General features: G+C 43.8%; 2 protein-coding genes across 3 annotated transcripts in view; one reads left to right on the forward strand and one right to left on the reverse strand.

Annotated features, from left to right (window-relative positions):
- Positions 1-22,080, reverse strand: part of LOC139746658 (alpha-(1,3)-fucosyltransferase C-like) — a 249,044-nt gene that overhangs the window by 62,560 nt on the left and 164,404 nt on the right. Inside the window, exon 1 of one of the 2 annotated variants that reach the window (XM_071658102.1) lies at positions 1,671-1,759. The exons of the other annotated variant lie outside the window; for it this stretch is intronic. The gene's annotated coding sequence lies outside the window, so the exon portion shown is untranslated. Of the gene's footprint in view, positions 1-1,670; positions 1,760-22,080 lie in introns of those variants that run through there. 2 annotated transcript variants of the gene reach the window in all.
- LOC139746657 (prostaglandin E2 receptor EP4 subtype-like) overlaps positions 1-22,080 on the forward strand; it is a 102,522-nt gene that overhangs the window by 31,636 nt on the left and 48,806 nt on the right. Inside the window, exon 2 of the mRNA XM_071658095.1 lies at positions 11,013-11,077. The gene's annotated coding sequence lies outside the window, so the exon portion shown is untranslated. The remainder of the gene's footprint in view (positions 1-11,012; positions 11,078-22,080) is intronic.

The raw sequence follows: 22,080 nt of genomic DNA on the forward strand, positions 1-22,080 counted from the left end.
TCAATTAAACAAAGGACGAAAAAAAGGCTCTTGCAAGAATACATTGAATATTGTCCAATAAAAATACATTTAGCAACTTGTGTAAACGAAGAAGTCAAATGGTGAGGAGTCATTAATGCATCAGTATTTCTTTAAAAAAAAAAATGTTAGATGAAGAAATGGTATTGTTATGGTATTTGTTATTTGGAGACTGTGCATTTGTTCAATGGTTTCACAAATACACACACACACACACACACACACACACACACACACACAGAGGCACACATGGGCCTTAGCAACAGCAATAAACATTGGTGGGTTTACAGCGGCCTCATCGCTCAGTGTCCCCAGCTACCAATACTCGCTCAGTGTTCGGCAGTAAAGAGACGCCACAGCAAGTTGCTGTGTATGCAGGCCTTGTCACCAGATTATTCAGAATCATCGACATTTCCGAGGAGTGTTTCCAGTTCTAGAGGAGAGAATAGCGGCTTGGTTTGTAAAGGGTCGCTGGTAATGTTCCCTCGTAGCTTGGCTGTAAATGGTCCCTTGTGGCTTGGCTGTAAATAATTCCTTGTGGCTTGGCTGTAAATGGTCCCTTGTGGCTTAGCTGTAAATGGTCCCTTGTGGCTTAGCTGTAAATGGTCCCTTGTGGCTTGGCTGTAAATGGTCCCTTGTGGCTTGGCTGTAAATGGTTCCTAATGGTGTTGTTCGGGTCTGGCACCGTGCCTGTCATAAAACTTTACGATGTGGACAACACAGGGAACCATTTACAAATTTTGCCTCCGACAAAGCTATCCAGTTTGTATAGACAACTGATAATCACGTTATCATACTAGATCATGAGCACAACTGTGACCTATTGCAATATCTATCTATCTATCTATCAATCTATCTCTATCTATCTATCTATCTATCTATTTCTATCTATCTATCTATCTATCTATCTATCTATCTATCTATCTATATATATATATATATATATATATATATATATATACATATTAAATCACTCTAAATCTTCCGGCAAATTTCATACTTAATAATACATACGTACCTTCATTATCACATATTATACACCGAACAATTTATCATAAACCCGGAACACAGTCGTGGCCAGTGGTATGTGTTCACTGCACCCCACAGCAGCTGAGATAAGATAAAAAAGAGAAATCGTCTCTGATGGCGCTTCCCAGAGCCGGGTTCTCGACGTGACGTCATTTGTGAAACATGGTAACGAAGCCATTATTCTCGCCTTTTGTTGTTGTTGTTGTGTCTTAAACGTACGCTAGGAGAGGGGCACTTACTCCCCTGTGTCGTAAACCGACAGCATAAGAGGGGCAGTTAAGTTGCGGCTGTGTGGCATAAAAGACTGTTCGGCTAAGTAGTAAATTCATGTCTGAGGAGATCATTTGTTCTTATATATATATATATATATATATATATATATATATATATATATATATATATATATATATATAGGGTAAAATTTTGATGGCGTTCCTTTAATCCTAGCAATATTCTTCAATTCTTTTCATTTTTCAAATTTGTTCCTCCTGATAATAAGAAAACCTGAGAAATGTGAAATGTTCTTTGAATAACATGGAAATTTCAGCGATAACTGATAAAAAAAATACTAAAGAAATAAAAATAAATATCTACGAAAACCTAGGTACAGTAAGGAACCTGACCTGTCATTATTTGGGCGTTAATTATACGTCGCGCCATATTTTTTGTGCCTTTGTTTCCATATGAGCGGCCGCTGCGTCCAGGATGTTTGTTTACATATGACTGATGTGTCGCTGGTGACGCTGATCCCTATATTTACAGACGTCTCTTGCATTCTTCGAAAGAAGGTATCCACACACTATTTGTCGAAGTTATATAATATACGTGTTATTTTCAACCAATACATAATAATCTACTTAGAACTAATTTTCTTACGCAAGAAAATGATAGATTTGGGTTGTTTTTCAACATATATTTTTAAAAGATGACGTCATAGAATATTCTTGGAACGCGGTAAGGTGACCAGAGAAACTAGTGGCCCGAAACTTATCGGATTAAACCCTCTCTGTAAGGCAGGAACCATGGCAAGGGTAAGGCTTGTCCTGACAGCTAATAAATCAGACGTGCCTATCCTGGGTAGTGAAGACTGCCATCAATCATCATTCTGGGGATTTTTCACTTAGCTATTTCCCGTCACCTCACGTGATTATAACATCCTCAAAGATATTTTTTGTCTTATCTCTAAATGAATATTTCTTCTGAAGCGGTAACAGATACAGAAATGAATATGGCTAACAGCGTCAAGTAACTTTACGACTAGGGGGAAAAGAAAAAAAAAAGAACACGGCCAAGTCCCCCCTCTCAGTAATCAGGAATTACCGCTGGAGTTCTTTTGATGCTGGAAGATACGGACATTCCTCACTCTCCTTTATTAAGAAGGATATTGCTGCGTCTCGCTCGTATGTTAGGTATAAAAAAGGTATGTCTCCCATTGATGTCTAAGTAATACCGGCCGGTCGAGACGGACAAAAGCAATAGTCGTTTCTTATCCCTAAGAAGTTCTGAGATTCAGCACCAAGGGTGGACGGGGTCTTGCCGCAGGGGTTAGGCTTGGTCGAATATGATGATAGGAAAGGCCTGTCTGTGGTGGAGGCAAGTGTAGGTCGGGGATGAGGTGTTGAAAACAGACGTGAAAAAAGTATTTAGGAAGGTGGTTACTACAGGACACACACACACACACACACACACACACACACACACACAGTATCAATCTCCTTCGGAAGTTTGTATTTAAACCCTTGGGCACGACGGTATGACCCTTGAGCACGACGGTACGACCCCTCACACTCAGGGTCGTACTGTCGTGCTTCATAGGGTCGTAACGACGTGTTCAATCACAAAAGTTTGACGTGTGCGGTTAAAATATAAACCACAGATAATCATTACCAAGTACTAATTAAAACAATTAATCATTACCGTGAAGTAATTATAATCAGCTGGGACAGAGACCAGAAGTCTGCTTGGAAATGTCATGATAAGCCATCAAGAAAAACAAACTGAAGATAAGCCACCACAACGTAGCTTCTGGTTATTCTTGCTCCCTCATACACATTTACATTTCCATCGTACAAACAAGACTTTCAGAAGAAGAAAAATCCTTCGTTTTATGTATCTAAACGTCATGAAATATCAACGTATATTCGAATTCATCCTCTTAATTATTACCGGATCCTTCACGAGCTGAGGAACAGCAGGAGTTTGGTAGGTAATTAGCCTAACAGATCCCCCACAGCCCCCACCCCCCCGCGTCATGGAATGTTTAGCGGTGTTAATTACCCTAAGTGGGTTTTGTCTTGAGGCTAACTGGCATCTCTTCGACACACTCCTTGAACATAGTATAATCAAGTTACACATGACTCCCGCCATGTGTATGTGTGGGATAAGTAGGTGTAGATCTGGCTAGGTTTACATCATGCAGGGTTCCCACGCCTGGGATCACGATACAGCTGTACAAATAAGTGTAATAAATACAGTAACCTGACACTGTATTCATCCGCGTTACGGGAGACGTGGCCCTCGACCGATCTTGGGTAAAAATGACCAATTGTAATCAAGGAGAAGTTTGGGCTTTATTTTGATAGGCTGCCAGCGCGGAAGAGCGACGGACGGTTACTTACCAACTGACATTTTATCCTCTTATGTCCTCTTGTACATAAATATTACTGTTAGCAAATTCCTTTATCCATTTATTTCTCCACAGCCCATTATATCAATCACACCCAATTAGATAAAATTACTAGTGATATATGAAACTCTTCTTGTGATAATTTTTAAAACAAACATCTCCAACGAGTACATTCAAATTTAAAGAAAAAAACCGAATGACTAAAATGATTTAGGAAACTCTATACAGTATAAATATATTTATCATTTTTGCAGGAAAATCTGTGTAACAACTCCTGACCTTAAAATCTCCAGGATATTTGCATAATTTTTTTTTTATGAGAACATCAGCATTTGAGCAAATCCCCAGCCAGGCGAATCAGGCCAGTGGGTTGGGTGTTAGGGCTAATCTGCCAGGGTCATTATCTACTAGGGTCATTATCTGCCAAGGTGATTATCTACCAGGGTCGTTATCTACTAGGGTAGTTATCTGCCAGGGTCATTAAGAACCGTCAACGTCAAGCTACGTCCACCAAATGAAGGAAGAAAAGTAACAAAGAAAAGATAACAGGAAGAAAACAAAACACAAGCGGGAAAGAGAGAAACAACGAAGAAAACGGAGAGGCCAGTTTGCATCCTGTGTCCACCTCCTGCACTCGGCCTTCTCGAGGCCCGGGGTTCGACTCCCGTCACCACCACAACACACCACATCACTCACCACCACCTTACCAACACGAGTATATATATATATATATATATATATATATATATATATATATAGAGAGAGAGAGAGAGAGAGAGAGAGAGAGAGAGAGAGAGAGAGCTAAAACGCTGTTACGTAGTTTGGAGCAAAAACCCTTTCCTCACAAGCCTCACTACGGAACAGGAACAGTATTACTTGCTAAAGAGATCTCATACTCTCTCTCTCTCTCTCTCTCTCTCTCTCTCTCTCTCTCTCTCTGGCTCTTCCTTCGTCGTACCATGCGTCCGTTAAGTCACTTCCCGAGGATGACGCACGCTCTTAACATGCGACGACGCTCATCCTGGGTAGATGGAGCCAGGAGTATGTGTGTGTGTGTGTGTGTGTGTGTGTGTGTGTGTGTTCAAAGGAATGGCTATCATAAGAACCATCTGTTTATAGCTTCCTCATAGACACAAGACTTAACAAGGCAAAGACAGTGTGTTGAAAGGTCAGCTAATACATGCCCGTGACAATTGGACAGTTCCTCTATTACACAGATTATAATTACAGTAGCACAGACTATGATTATAGTAGCATAGACTATAATCATAGTAGCATAGACTATAATCATAGTAGCATAGACTATAATCATAGTAGCATAGACCGACAGACACAGACAGAGAGCAACTCTGTCTCCCCCCCTCCCCCAATGCATGAAGAGAGGGGTGTGGGGTGGTGACTGAGGCACGCGAAGCTACATTAGTGGAATGAGTTCATGAACACAAGAACCAGCGCATGGCATTTGACACAGGGTAGTTAGTGAGGTGAGCCATCCTACCTTCAGTAGAACCATCAGGGCGTGGCAGCTAGGATGAGCTGGGTTATATAACAACTCTACATTTACAACCCTAACCCTGCATAACCTAGCCGTCAGGGTGTCCCCTATTACACAGGCTGCACCTGTAAACAATATATATATATATATATATATATATATATATATATGTGTGTGTGTGTGTGTGTGTGTTGTGTGTTAGCGTATGAGGTAAATCACAGAGAAAGCAATTTTAGATTTTCAGAGAATAGCTTCATACACAGAGGACACAAGTGTTAAATCATTGATCGTACACATAAAAACACAAGAAAAAAAGGCACATAATATGCACACACACATACACACTCACACACACACACACACACACACACACACACACACACACACACACACACGCTTTAAAGTTATGAGAGACCATTTCTGAAGACCAATTATTTTTCTATGATGCCCACTGCTAATGGCGGGGGTCTCCCAGGAAGCAGGAGGTAATGTCGACAATATACAAGGTTGCTGAGGCAAGTTAGAGAAGGCTTTAGTAAACAGAAGAATGTGAGGGAATATGGTCCTCGCTGCACCAGACTAATTTGCATACCGGAAGGTTCTTCATGGTTTAACTCCTTGAGCACAATAATACGACCCTTGAACACGACGGTAAGACCCTTGAACACGGAGGTACGACCCTTGAACACGACGGTACGACCCTTGAACACGACGGTACGACCCTTGAACACGACGGTAAGACCCTTGAACACGGAGGTACGACCCTTGAACACGACGGTACGACCCTGGAACACGAGGCAAGACCCTGGAACACGACGGTACGACCCTTGAACACGACGGTACGACCCTTGAACACGGAGGTACGACCCTTGAACACGGAGGTACGACACCCCCCCTCAGCACGGCGGTGCGACCTTTGAGAGATCAAGACGTTATGACAGTCTGCTCTTTGACCTGATCCTTACGGGTCATATAAAAAGACCAGGCCATCCTACTCACGGGTCGTACCGTCGTACTCAAGGGTCGTACTTCCGCGGCCAAGTGTCGTACTGTCGTGCTCAAGGGTCGTACCTCCGTGGTCAAGGGTCGACCTGTCGTTTTTGAGTGTCGTACCCTCGTCGTTCCCTCAGCACAGAAAAAATAAGATATTAAATAGATGTCAAAAATCTAACGTTAACTTCTCTTAGAACCGAAGTGATCATGGGAGTCGAACCCAAGCCATTCTTGTGGTGAGTGTTGACCGTTTTTGGCACAGTGGTGAGGTGTGCGGCAGTAAACCCACTGAGACTCATAGTAAAACTACATAACTAATATAAGTTTACAGCGTAGTAAAGTTTGGCAATAATGTACACCCGTACCCTTACCACATAACACCATGAACCATTTGTGGTGTGGCCAGAGCACACGACATGATCCACCAGTGGTGTGGCCAGAGCACACGACATGATCCACCAGTGGTGTGGCCAGAGCACACGACATGATCCACCAGTGGTGTGGCCAGAGCACACGACATGATCCACCAGTGGTGTGGCCAGAGCACACGGCATGATCCACCAGTGGTGTGGCCAGAGCACACGGCATGATCCACCAGTGGTGTGGCCAAAGCACACGACATGATCCACCAGTGGTGTGGCCAGAGCACACACCACAGTTGTGCGTAAGGAGCAAACTTGTGAAATAATGGATGAACAGCCACAACCCCGGTTCACCAGAGGGTTATACAGAGTAAAAGGGGAATTATAACAAATACTTGGGTTAGTGAGGGTGCTTATCGCAAATATGTGGGTCAGTGAGGAGTGATTAAAGCGAATATCTTGAACGGTTTGGGTGATTAAAGCGAATATCTGGAGCAGAAACGGCTATTACAGCGATTACATAGAAAGGTAACACTATTATACTGAACAGATACTATGATTAAATACAATCTGTTGTGGAGATAATCGGAGGAAATGTTTTCAGCCAATGTATGGAAATGGTAGGAAACAAGATTGAGCGGGTGCTGAATATTAGCAAAGATCACTTCTTAGCAGATCTTTAGCGAGAAAATTGACTCATTCAACAAGGGAGAATTCATCATTCAATAATAAGGAAAACTTAACTCTTACAGTGAATCTGAAAAGAATAACGTCGAAAAAAAAAACTGGTTACTGAAATTGTTAAAAAATCTGGCGTCTCCAGGAACGAAGATCTAATCAGCTAATCCGGTTCCACGAAGACGCTTCCAACCGATTACACACTGAAATGCGGCAACATCACAAACGGCCACTCAGTCAGCTCGGCGCTACTACCATAACAAGCCACTCAGTGAGCCTGACACTACCAAAACAGGCTACACAAGAAGCGTGACGCTACACAAACATTGCCCTTACAACCGGTTATTCACTTGGTGGAACAACCACAATGATATATCGAAGAAGCGGGAGAGAGAAGCCTTCTAATTTATTCAGAAAATGTGGCGCAACACCACCGACCCACTCAGTGAGGATAAAGCCATGCCTACTGGCCAATAGCAGAGCAGGAGACATACCTTAACGAGCGACAGAGCACCCTTAACAATACCACAACGAGCCACTCAGTAGGTATTATACCTTATTAGGCAGCCATTCAATAAGCTTAATAATACATTAAAAGGCTGCCTCAAATATCACAGTACAAGTTTCTTCATCCCCATAGCTGACTCGAATTATATTACGCAACCCCATAAAACCAATTAGTCACAAGGGGAACTACATTATTAAGTCAACCAGCCAATGTAATGGCATGTCAAAAGGTCATACAAGACGTATTACTCAAATAGGCCACTCAGTAAGGCTAACACTAACTTAAACAGGGCCATTCAGTAAGCGTGCATCGGACCAGAACACTCAATAAGCGTAAAAATTTTCCCGCGAGCTGACGCACTACTTTAACATCACGGGAAATTAATGAACATCTTAACGCATAGAATTATATATATAAATATATATATATATATATATATATATATATATATATATATATATATATATATATATATATATATCTTTCTTTTTTCTTTCAAACTATTCGCCATTTCCCGCATTAGCGAGGTAGCGTTAAGAACAGAGGACTGAGCCTTTGAGGGACTACCCTCACCTGGCCCAATTCTCTGTTCCTTCTTTTGGAAAATTAAAAAAAAAACGAGAGGGGAGGATTTCCAGCCCCCCGCTCCCTCCCCTTTTAGTCGCCTTCTACGACACGCAGGGAATACGTGGGAAGTATTCTTGCTCCCCTATCCCCAGGGATAAATATATATATATATATATATATATATATATATATATATATATATATATATATATATATATAAACTTTTTGTACTTGTTGCTGCGTCCATATAAAAATCAGAAGTGAATGGAATTTTGCGAATCAATCCCTCATTTGCATACACATTGCCGAGTTACTCCCGCTGAAAACCTGTCCACAGTGACAATGGAAGCGTCGTGGTATTTATAGTGTCACACAGGAAATAACTACCGCAACACTCGTTCGGTCGTCAACCCAACCAGGGAAAAATTCCACCATTTATTTTCAGTTATTGTTTACGAGTTTTTGTATCTTTTTACAACGCACTGTAATGAAACAACACAAAGACTTTTCAATTACGTTTGTCGACTTGGCAGAGTTGCCGCGTCTTTACGCCTTTCATCATGAGTGTAGGTGGGACAAATCCCTAAATCCCAAGCTGGGATTTGATTACGTCTTTACTGTCTCTACCGAACACCCAGGCTGACCCAAGACCCTAGACTATATAGACACCTGGGTATATACGCTACTCCCTTCCTCACACACGCCCCTCACACCCGTCCATACTGGCTGGCCCAAGCTACATCATACTAACACTTGACCATACTCATACCATCCATACTGGTCCTCGATACCATTTCTACACCCATTTTCTCTCCACCCAGCAACTCCCTCGTTCCAGGGAGGGTCGGAGGCTGTGTGTCTAGTGTGTGAGGGAGATAAAAGGGATGGGGGTTGGGAGGGGAAAAGGAAAGTACACAGTGTATGGGGAGACAGTGGGAGTGGCAGTCCCGACTCATTACTCATGAGGGCAAGGGGTAGTGCTGGCCCACTTCCAGGTCTGCCTGGCTGGATGTCTGTGTCACTCTCTGCAAGCTGGAACTGGACGCCCGTGACTGGAATTCTGCTCCACCTCAGGAATCTGGAACTCGTGTTCGTGATCTCGTCACAATATCGGTGCGACCCTTGAGCACGACGGTACGACGCTTGAAAATGACGTTACGACCTTTGAGCACGACGGTACGACACCCTTGAGCACAACGGTACGACCCTTGAGTATGATGGTCAAGCCTTCGACTTCACACTCTCAGGTTTGTTCAAAGTCCAAGCCAATGTACCCAAGGGTCGTTCGTGTTGGTCGTGCTCAAGAGTCGTCCCATTCTGATCAAAACCTTAAACCCGCTACTTCCGCCATATGATTCCAGGACGTTTTATGGAAACCTCAACTTTCCAAACAACACTTGCGACTTTCTGGAAACGCAGACCATCACTGGAAATCCCTAGCTCAATCCAGGACATCCGACAACTTCTTAAATCCTTCAGTTGCCTCTGGAGTCACGCAGTCAATCGAAATTCTAAAATGCCTTTTTCAACCTAGAGGAATTCCCTCTCTTTCCAGGCTACTGTGTATCACGCCTTGTGATGCGCCTCTCTGTCTTGGATCATGGAAAATTCACTGGATTGTGGATTTCTTAAGAATTTCGACCACTCTACTGAAACAGGAAATTCACAAATGCACTCTAAATGTGTCTGGCCAGCTTCGTATCGCGTTTCACAAAGTTTCACTTCAGTTTCGTTTTCCTAAACAATCTGTTCCACGAAATGTGATTTTAGTCTCTGTTTGAAGCAGATTAAATTATGCCTCATTTTTATGGAATAATTTACCGTCCAATTAAAACATTTCTGATACATTTTTACTGCTGAAGTAATTTAAAAATATACGAGTATCTTATGCATGCAAAACTTAACTGGGCGAAATGACTGTGATAATCAGGCAATTACTTTTAGTTTTCATAACTTGTTTTGTGGGTATGTATTAATTAGGTGTTACTAATTAAGCGGTTTGAAGGTAGTTTACGAAAATGTTGCCAATATTCCTGCTTGATATATATATATATATATATATATATTCGGATTTCCATTTCATTCCATCACGCGATTTTTCTCTTAAAAAATTCGTCAGTGATTGTTTACTGTTGACGCCTGGGATAGTTGATGACGGCGTGACCTTTGACCTGACCTCTATGGCTCAGGTTAAGGGCCATGTCATAATGCCCAGGGATCGTACCATAGTCCTCAAGGATCACGTACCGTCGTTCTCGAGTTGTACCATTTTGCTCAAGGGTACAAGACCAAAGGCTATATGCTCGAGAATTAATTATACTATAATTATAATAATAATTCGTAATACTACGTGATAATCTAGACGCATAATCATCTGGCAATATCCAGTAAATGAGAAATATTTCTCTTCCCTCCAATACAATTTAGTTATCTGTGCAAAAACAAAATTATTTTTCAGATAAATGATTCTTGGCAAATAAATGAAATATGTGAACTTAACGTTTTCGTTATGTTGTTACGTATGTGCGCGCGCATGGGCATTATTGTGAGTGTGTTTGTACGCGTGTCTGTTTTAAAACATCTATTTATGTGTACTTTCAGATTCATTTTCCAATTTTTGTCTTTTAATTCTTTCATGCATGTGTCTGTCTAATTATATGCATTCATGCCTACGTCAATAATTCTGTTATGCAGCTTAAAACAATCTGGTGTTTATGTATGAAATCTTTTCACCAGGTCCTGAGGAGTAGAGGTCTCCAGACACCACTGAAAATTCGCGACTTGTAGCAGGAAGGATCCTGGTGAGTGTGAATGATGTCAGATCTTCCCACATGTAAACAAACATCTCTGATGACAACAATGAAGCTGCATGTATTTGATGTGTAAAGTGGATACTTAAGGACTGTTGTAGTGTGGAAGGCTCTACTTATTGTAGTACACTAAAGCATTACTTGAGGATGTGTGTGTGTGTGTGTGTGTGTGTGTGTGTTAAAATGCTAATTACCATCTAATTAACATTCACATGGGAAGGTTCGTTTCAGTTTATGCTAAGTACTTAAAAAGCAAGAGGCAGTGTTGCCGAAACACCGTAAATATGTTGAGTTTAAGAACTCAAATCGTATAATATGCAAAACAGTGTTTCCTGATGAGGTCTTCTATGGTAGACACGGAAGTTGGAGACGATTTACAGAACAGATCTTTAAATTTCACAATAAGAAACACAGCAATTTCATCCTCTTTCACCAGAGCAGTACGACTCTTGAATGGGTCGTTATGACCCTCGAGCAGGACGGTACGACCCTTAGGTATGATGGCTTGGTCTCTGACCCGGACTGAGTAGCACCAGGTCAAAGTTCAGGTTATCGTGCCCAGTGCTCGTACAGTCGTGCTCAAGGGTCGTACCATCGTGCACAATGGCAGCTCACATCTCCCAAACGCAAAACATTACTACCGCATACACTTTACGACAGTTCCAGACTTCATGCTTGCATACAACATTGATGTGTGAATAATAATGAGTTGTGAATAATAATACATACTTGGCCAGAGAGCGTTATTGGATTACGTGTTAATTGACAGGCGTGCGAAAGAGAGACTTTTGGATGTTAATGTGCTGAGAGGTGCAACTGGAGGGATGTCTGATCATTATCTTGTGGAGGCTAAGGTGAAGATTAGTAAGGGTTTTCAGAAAAGAGGAGTGAATGTTGGGGTGAAGAAGGTGGTGAGAGTAAGTGAGCTTGGGAAGGAGACCTGTGTGGGGAAGTACCAGGAGAGACTGTGTACAGAATGGAAAAAGGTGAGAACAATGGAAGTAAGGGGAGTGGGGGAGGAATGGGATGTATTTAGGGAATCAGTGATGGATTGCGCAAAAGATGCTTGTGGCATGAGAAGAGTGGGAGGTGGGCTGTTTAGAAAGGGTAGTGAGTGGTGGGATGAAGAAGTAAGAGTATTAGTGAAAGAGAAGAGAGAGGCATTTGGACGATTTTTGCAGGGAAAAAATGCAATTGAGTGGGAGAAGTATAAAAGAAAGAGACAGGAGGTCAAGAGAAAGGTGCAAGAGGTGAAAAAAAGGGCAAATGAGAGTTGGGGTGAGAGACTATCAGTAAATTTTAGGGAGAATAAAAAGATGTTCTGGAAGGAGGTAAATAGGGTGCGTAAGACAAGGGAGCAAATGGGAACTTCAGTGAAGGGCGTAAATGGGGAGGTGATAACAAGTAGTGGTGATGTGAGAAGGAGATGGAATGAGTATTTTGAAGGTTTGTTGAATGTGTCTGATGACAGAGTGGCAGATATAGGGTGTTTTGGTCGTGGTGGTGTGCAAAGTGAGAGGGTTAGGGAAAATGATTTGGTAAACAGAGAAGAGGTAGTAAAAGCTTTGCGGAAGATGAAAGCCGGCAAGGCAGCAGGTTTGGATGGTATTGCAGTGGAATTTATTAAAAAAGGGGGTGACTGTATTGTTGACTGGTTGGTAAGGTTATTTAATGTATGTATGACTCATGGTGAGGTGCCTGAGGATTGGCGGAATGCGTGCATAGTGCCATTGTACAAAGGCAAAGGGGATAAGAGTGAGTGCTCAAATTACAGAGGTATAAGTTTGTTGAGTATTCCTGGTAAACTATATGGGAGGGTATTGATTGAGAGGGTGAAGGCATGTACAGAGCATCAGATTGGGGAAGAGCAGTGCGGTTTCAGAAGTGGTAGAGGATGTGTGGATCAGGTGTTTGCTTTGAAGAATGTATGTGAGAAATACTTAGAAAAGCAAATGGATTTGTATGTAGCATTTATGGATCTGGAGAAGGCATATGATAGAGTTGATAGAGATGCTCTGTGGAAGGTATTAAGAATATATGGTGTGGGAGGCAAGTTGTTAGAAGCAGTGAAAAGTTTTTATCGAGGATGTAAGGCATGTGTACGTGTAGGAAGAGAGGAAAGTGATTGGTTCTCAGTGAATGTAGGTTTGCGGCAGGGGTGTGTGATGTCTCCATGGTTGTTTAATTTGTTTATGGATGGGGTTGTTAGGGAGGTAAATGCAAGAGTCCTGGAAAGAGGGGCAAGTATGAAGTCTGTTGGGGATGAGAGAGCTTGGGAAGTGAGTCAGTTGTTGTTCGCTGATGATACAGCGCTGGTGGCTGATTCATGTGAGAAACTGCAGAAGCTGGTGACTGAGTTTGGTAAAGTGTGTGGAAGAAGAAAGTTAAGAGTAAATGTGAATAAGAGCAAGGTTATTAGGTACAGTAGGGTTGAGGGTCAAGTCAATTGGGAGGTGAGTTTGAATGGAGAAAAACTGGAGGAAGTGAAGTGTTTTAGATATCTGGGAGTGGATCTGTCAGCGGATGGAACCATGGAAGCGGAAGTGGATCATAGGGTGGGGGAGGGGGCGAAAATTTTGGGAGCCTTGAAAAATGTGTGGAAGTCGAGAACATTATCTCGGAAAGCAAAAATGGGTATGTTTGAAGGAATAGTGGTTCCAACAATGTTGTATGGTTGCGAGGCGTGGGCTATGGATAGAGTTGTGCGCAGGAGGATGGATGTGCTGGAAATGAGATGTTTGAGGACAATGTGTGGTGTGAGGTGGTTTGATCGAGTAAGTAACGTAAGGGTAAGAGAGATGTGTGGAAATAAAAAGAGCGTGGTTGAGAGAGCAGAAGAGGGTGTTTTGAAATGGTTTGGGCACATGGAGAGAATGAGTGAGGAAAGATTGACCAAGAGGATATATGTGTCGGAGGTGGAGGGAACGAGGAGAAGAGGGAGACCAAATTGGAGGTGGAAAGATGGAGTGAAAAAGATTTTGTGTGATCGGGGCCTGAACATGCAGGAGGGTGAAAGAAGGGCAAGGAATAGAGTGAATTGGAGCGATGTGGTATACAGGGGTTGACGTGCTGTCAGTGGATTGAATCAAGGCATGTGAAGCGTCTGGGGTAAACCATGGAAAGCTGTGTAGGTATGTATATTTGCGTTTGTGGACGTGTGTATGTACGTGTGTATGGGGGTTGGGCCATTTCTTTCGTCTGTTTCCTCGCGCTACCTCGCAAACGCGGGAGACAGCGACAAAGTATAAAAAAAAAAAAAAAAAAAAAAAAAGAATAATAATAATAATATTAATAATAATACAAATAATAATAATAATAATAATAATAATAATAATAATAATAATAATAATAACAATAATAATAATAATAATAATTATAATAATAATGGCAATGATAATAAAGATAATAATAAGTATGGCCTTGAAGATGGTTGGGTCTGCAAAGGTCATTGATCTATGTAAAAGAAAGATGTTGCAATAGCTCGAGATCTTGGAAATGCATGCAAGAGTAAACAAAGACAAGTTTCTAGGCATCTGTGAGTTACTGTGAGACGCCATGATAGAGAAACATGGCAATAAGGGACGAGAATAATATTAAGAGAATGGAATACAGACAAATTAGAAAGGAAAAAGGCGAATCAAGGGACAGAAATCTGATGATGAGGAAAAATATGGTGGTGAATAATGACACATGAAGAGAATAAAAAAAAGAGAAAAACGCGAGAGTGGAACCAATACAAAAAACACTCCAAAACAAGAGATGGAAAAATATTATGGAGGAAAGAAGATGATAAAGGATCTTGGATGTAAAGAAGACGGGGAAAGTGAAAAAAAAAAAATGGAAGATATAAGCGAGAGACACATAGCCTGGGATATACAAGAGGGGAGATTATAACACAGGAGAACAAAAGAACATGGCACAACAGAACAACAAAGAAATAGAAAAAAAAACATGCAAGCAAATACAAAAGTAGGTGAAAGGGGACAAGTAAAGCGAAGGACAAAGCAACACGAAGGAATATTCTCCCAGGGGAAAGACATATCTCAAATGAGAGAGAAAAACAAACAAACAAACAAACTATAACACCGGTCATCAAAACGGAGTGAGATGAAGTTGAGTTTAATGTTTGTTATGAAAATGTACAAGACGCGTTTCATGCTAGGTGTGTGTGTGTGTGTGTGTGTGTGTGTGTGTGTGTGTGTGTGTGTGTGTGTGTGTATCTTAGCGAGAAAGTCTTTTAACAGCTGATGAGATGAGTATCACAAACCGTTGCGTCACGAATAACATTTTTTTCTTTCTTAAGGTCGTGAGAGAAAAATATGACTCAAGTTCTGTGTTGTGAGAGTTGTGTGAGTTGGCTTCGCCAGCTCCGAGCTTATGGAAGGCTGGATGGGGGAGAATATAAGGAGTGTCAGGTCCAAATCCACGCCCCTCCCTCCCTCCCTCCATACCCCACAGATCCACAGGTCATGTCCTGCAGGTCAGGTCCCAACACCAGTCAGGTCTATGAGGGTTACGTTCCTTGACTGCTCTATCGTCTCATTCTTTCTTTCTTTCTGTCTTTCTTTCTGTCTGTCTCTCTCTCTTCCTCAACTTCAATTCTCAGTGGGGTTCACAAGGGCTTGACTATGGTCCGTTGTTCCCTTAATCCGCGTGTTAATTAAGACTGCATCTCACACAACTAATTAATCGCTGTTAGATAATGCCTTTATGATATTTTATTCTCATGGGGAAGGGCCAACACGGCTTGGTTACAGTTCGTGGTATCAACACGGTCACATCAGCCCCCTAACCAGGAAAATTTTGAGCCAAGCTGATTAGAATCAACGCGTAAAGAATTACTATCAACCCCAGGGCGAAAGATTACATCAGAGATGATAATGATAAGGATACACAAGGTGATGGACAAAATCAACAGTTTCTCAGCTGTCAGAATACATAAATATTTATGTTTACAAACCCGCAGAAGGGAATCATCCTTGGGTAAACAAAAATACGTCGTTTTCCCCCGACATTCATGTAACTGACACATTGCCAGCGAACATCGCTCGGACGGTGCTCCTCCACGGCTGGGACGGCAACATGTGAGGTATCACACTCCTTTTTAGGAGTCTCCTCACACTGACCTCACTTGACATCCTGCAAAGGATTTACCTAGGCAAAGAATAAATGAGCACACTCAGACATTCCCGGCCCGATGGACGGACGATGGATGTGCGCTGATGGGTGTGGTCGCTGGCTGGGTCGGTCGCTGGAGGTGATCACATTAACACAACACGTCATCCTGCCATTATCTGGGGGTCATGTGTTATATATTGTTACAACACTGGCTAATTATAGCCCCGTGACGTCATCGGTTATGAGGACACTTTGGCTCATAAAAAGTCTCATTGTTTGCTCTCACCACTAACATATAATTCATTTATGGTGTAATTTATTCGAACAATTTAGCTCTGTTTAATGTCAACTCATATACCTATAATTAGTGTGTCTATAATCAACGTAAATGTAATTATTCTCGTACAAATGCCTCCAGTCACGATTACATACGGAATTACAAAAGACAATTAATCCATTATAGTTATAAATGTAAGTAAAGAAAACAATGATTAAATGGGCTCTTAATGATAAATAATTTACCGTTGTAGATATAAAGAAATATATTTTTTTTAACGGCAACTGAAAGACCCAATAAGAAGAGCGATTACGAAGCTGATACCGATAAATGATGATATAATTTCTATCATTTTCTGCGTTCTATAACTCAAACTAACAGTGCGTCATAACTAATTATTTGAGAACCGCCAATTCGTGAGACAAGAGGACTGCCAAGTCGACAACACTGCCCAGCGCTCACTCAAGGCCCAGTACCTTCCCAGCGACCAAAACAAGATGAACTTTCGAAAGTCTGAAATGGACAAATCAGGTCATATATCCTGATAATAAAAAGGGAGATAATCTACCTATCTCTATATAAATCATAAGGGTATATACAAGTATATAATCCTCGGTATGGGGAAGAAATCGATATATTCCAACCAGAAGATGCGTGGGAGTCGTTTGTGTTCGCTCTCATGTCTTTGGACGGACAGAGACACAGACGCACGCGCACCGCACGACACTCAGGCATCACCAACAACCCTTACCAAAAGAGGAGTCAAGGACACGATGGATGTTCTGTGTTATACTGGCGTGGATGCCTGTTGCATAGTACTGCCGCTCAGTGTCGCGGGTCTGTGCTGTGTAAGGCAGGAGTGTGGAGGAGGAGGTGTGGTGTGGTGTGGTGGAGGAGGAGGTGAGGTGTGGTGTGGTGTGGTGTGGTGTGGAGGCTGTAAACCATCCTCTTTATTTCTGGCATGGAAGGCGTCACACTGGTAAGAACCTGACCCCCCCCCCCCCCTAAAACATGCCATTAGTTGGGCCTTGCAAGGGTGTGTGTGTGTGTGTGTGTGTGTGTGTGTGTGTGTGTGTGTGTGTGTGTGTGTAGGGCAGGACACTGACACTAGTGGGAGGGTGGGGAGGGAGCGGGGAAAGCTCCCGAAGGACCTGGCCACGTTGATGTGGCTGCAGTGTCGCCCACAGCAGGCAGGTCTTCCTCAGGGGAGGGGCGTGTGTGTGGGAGGACGACCCGGATGATACTGTAGGCGTGGGGGAGTGGGTCGGTGGTCGTGCCCCTGGGGTACACCAGGGCCAGACAACGTCCATATATCCCTCTCAACCATTTCTTTCTTCATCTTTTCCTCGAGTGTTTGACGCAAAAAGAGAAAGTATCTTAGGCACATGGGGACCTGAAAGGTTCATCAGTTTTTGAAATGCTTCCAGATTCTTAGTGAGAGTAAAGTCGCTTAACATTATATTCTTCTCACATTAAATTTCAGGCAAATTTCTGTTTCAATGTTGGATCATATTTGTGAATCGATGTTTAACTCGACAAATGAAATCTGAGAATAAAAGTTTTTAAGACCAACGAAGTTTTTTTGAAATCTGAATTTGTACGGCAACAAAAATAAACTTTGAAACAATTATTACCAGAAATTTTAAACAGGAATACTAAAGAAAAAAAAAACCCATGAAAATCCCTGAAACTAAGAAAAAAATATGGTTAATGTGGCGTCAGGAAAAGTGTCCAAGAAGGAAGGTATTTCACCATCGACTTCAAACACTCAATTGCCTCCAAATTTGGAGGACAATATAGAGTTGGCTGGCATAACGACGCCCTCCTGTGACCTTGAGTACCTCTCTCTCTCTCTCTCTCTCTCTCTCTCTCTCTCTCTCTCTCTCTCTCTCATCATAGAACCCTCGGCCACCATCGTAGTGAGAGAGGCTACGGCAAAACATGCATTACACATATTCTCGTTCTCCTTTCATTTAACCTTCGGCAATCTCATCTTGAGCGAAGCTAACGCTTGCGAGCGTACAAGCAAGCGTTCATATATGTCAACCATTCTTCTTAAATGTGCCTAAGACGCTTTCATTTCCAGCCAGAATTCGAACCACACGACTACGACCCCGGGATTCGAACCAACCTGGCCCTTCCACCATCTACAGTTCAATAGGGACGCCCTCCTCCTCCTCCTCCTCCTCCTACAGCATCCCTCCCTCCACCATCTCCCACCCAATCAATCATCATACAGTCGGCCCTCGTCATTGACCTCCTGTCGCCAAGGCAATTGGGAGCCGTTGTCCAGGCACCCGCCCACCACTTAGTGCCAATAATGGCACCATCCTGGGGTGGGGTAATCCTTCTCCCCCCCAGCCCTATACCCCCCACCCTCCCCCCCACCCCTACACCCCTCCTCTCCTCCCACCACCCCCAGGCCATCAACTCCGGGGCAAACATCAATTCACATCAACTCTTGCCTTCCGAAAGTACGAAATTATTTTGCCGACGGAGAAGTTTGGGGTGAGGAGACCCGCATCATATGGTGGATGACGGGTGAGCTCAGACGGATGCGAGGGAAGGATGGATGAGGCCAGCAGCCTCCAACACAGCATCATGATGGTTCTCTGTCGGTCTGTTGGATGGCTTCTTGCCAGCCACCAGGACTCTATGCCCCGCCAGGAACCAGGTCACTGTGCCACACTAGGGACTAGGTCACTGTGCCATGCTAGGGACCAGGTCACTGTGCCACGCTAGGGACTAGGTCACTGTGCCATGCTAGGGACCAGGTCACTGTGCCACGCTAGGGACCAGGTCAGTGTGCCACACTAGGGACCAGGTCACTGTTCCACACTAGGGACCAGGCCACTGAGCCACACTAGGAACCAGGTTTCTGTGCCACACTAGGGATTAGGTCGCTGTGGAACACAAGGGACTAGGTCACTGTGGAACACTAGGAACTACGTTTCTTTGCCACACCAGAACAGATCAATATGCCACACTAGGACACAGGTCACTGTACCTAAACGCTTTCGTCCACGTCTGTGTTGTTTTTGTCTATCGCCACACACACACACACACACACACACACACACACACACACATCCGTCTCACCGGCCGGCCAACACATAGACAAGTTGACTATAAACCAGTGAAGGAGAACACGATAAGCTACCGCTTACACCACCACAGTGAGAGCTTGTGAGGGGCTCCTTGTGGGGGCGCTGGGTGACGCTGAGTGTGTGTGTGTGTGTGTGTGTGTGTGTGTGTGTGTGTGTGTGTGTGTGTGTGTGTGTGTGTGTGTTTGTGTGTGTGTGTGACAGAGAGAGAGAGAGAGAGAGAGAGAGAGAGAGAGAGAGAGAGAGAGAGAGAGAGAGAGAGAGAGAGAACCCTTAAGCACCAAACCGCGCCCAAAGCATCTGCGAAACAGCAGACGACGCTGACATCCAGCGGCACATACATCCAGCGGCACATACATCCAGCGGCACATACATCCAGCGGCACATACACCCAGCGGCACATACATCCAGCGGCACATACACCCAAACCTTCCGTATTCTTATCGCACCAGTGAATCGCCGTATCCTTGAAGGTCTGTTTTAAATATGCGAAGATATAACACACACAGTCCACCACCACCACCATCACCACCAGCCCTCATGACAGCTGGAGCAATGAATACTACTGGAAGCTTTGTTGACGATGGTGTAAACATGGTGATGATGATGGGGGGGCAGAGCCGTCCTGTCCATCATTTCTGAAGCCTCTCTCTCTCTCTCTCTCTCTCTCTCTCTCTCTGAGGCATCGCCACAGCGGCTGTCAAGTTCCCAATACCGGACCAGGTTTGCTGTCTTCTCTCTCTCTCTCTCTCTCTGCTTCAAATACCCCTGGGCTGCTGTCATTCAGTCCACACAGACACACACACCCACACACATACCCTGGTCATCTTGATTTACCAGCGGTGAGCACGACGTGCAGGTCGGCCTTGCCCCATGGCAAAAATTTCGCCGTGGGCCACATGGATATGACTAAGCGCTCTGTCTGAACACTCCCCCCCCCCCCCCATGTTGAAATTCTCCCCCACCACCAATTTTTCTTTTACGTAAATAAACAAAGGAATACGTATTTGGTGTGGGTTGTGTCCTACACCGTCCGTCCACTGCGGCCCGAGAGCATAGATCTAGGCTAGGCTCGAGGTTTGGGATAGATGGGGAAACCGGGTCGTGCAGTGGGGGATGAGGGGAGGGCCGTGCAGTGGATAGGAGGGTTCGGATCGAGGGAGGGGAGGGACGTGCTTGGGGTGAGGGAGGGAGGGGGCGTGCTTGGGGTGAGGGAGGGGAGGAGGGACGTGTTTGGGGTGAGGGGGAGGGTCGTGAAACAGAGGAAGTGTTCGCATGGTCGACGTCCGGTCCGGCCACTAAAGTGCCCAACACGATCGAAGCTTCGAAGCACACAAAATGATCGGAGCTCCGAAGCCAGATTCGAACCCGGCTATAGAAGGTACAGTTCTGATGATGAACCACATCAGCTTCATCTAGAATACAGAGTACTGTCAGCTATCGCCAGATGAAAATCAGCCAGAATATAGAATATTGTCAGCTATAGCCTAGTATATAGAGCTTCTCTATGACACCCAGAGGACCGTTCGTATAATCTTAATGTCTTTTGCTTGACTCCCAGTGTTAACTGTGTTACAGACAGACGGCATTACACAAAATACATGATATACTGTAACTTTAATATTCCTGCTTTTATCCGCTAAGAGGAATGACGTGACGAACTAATGGGTTGTGAGACAAACGAAGGCGCCATTGGACATACTAAGGGGTGGAGGGAGGAGTTAAAGGGTGATGGGAGAAGGTATAAAGGGTGATGGGGGGAAGGGATAGAGTAACGGGTCATGGAAATAGGGACGAACTTAAGGATGGAGGTGATGGGTGTTCGTATGACCTGCGCCTAATTACAAGTGTCAAGAGAGGTCATTACAGGCGTCAGGAGAGGTCATTACAGTAGCCGTAAACGATGGTTCAGGGCTGATTAGCCTCTGGACTCCAACCTGAAGCTGTTGTTAATGACTCCCTCGATGCCGTTGCTAACGACGACGACCCTCCTCCTCGTACGTCGGGTCGTACCACCGCCGCCCTTGCTGCCTTGACGACCTCCTGCTACACGCTAAAGACGACTCCCTGATACTGCCACACACGTCTTCCTAATACTGCTACGAACATCTTCCTAATATTGCTAAAGACGACTCCCTGATACTGCTACACACGTCTTCCTAATACTGCGACATAAGACGCCATAACACCACTATAAACAAAATCCATTGTACTTATTTGTCCTATGATGTAACACGGTATTGATCCCTGGCGCTGGTCCCTACACAAGGGCAGGGAAGTGTTGGCACGTCAGTAGGTATATTAACCTATCTCTAAGTCCCAGAGGTCCTGTAGGGTGTCTGCTATAACACAAGGGAAAAAGAGTCGCAAAGTTTGTCCGTGGAGGGAAAGAAGTAGAGGCAGGGAAACCGGCCAAATATTGAGTTGCAAATGGTTTGACTTCATACTCATAGGACGCTGTGGCTTTTTTGGCTTGGCTGTCGGGCGCTGCGGGG

The sequence above is a fragment of the Panulirus ornatus genome, chromosome 65 (genome assembly GCF_036320965.1).
Source record: "Panulirus ornatus isolate Po-2019 chromosome 65, ASM3632096v1, whole genome shotgun sequence".
Lineage (NCBI taxonomy): Eukaryota > Metazoa > Arthropoda > Malacostraca > Decapoda > Palinuridae > Panulirus > Panulirus ornatus.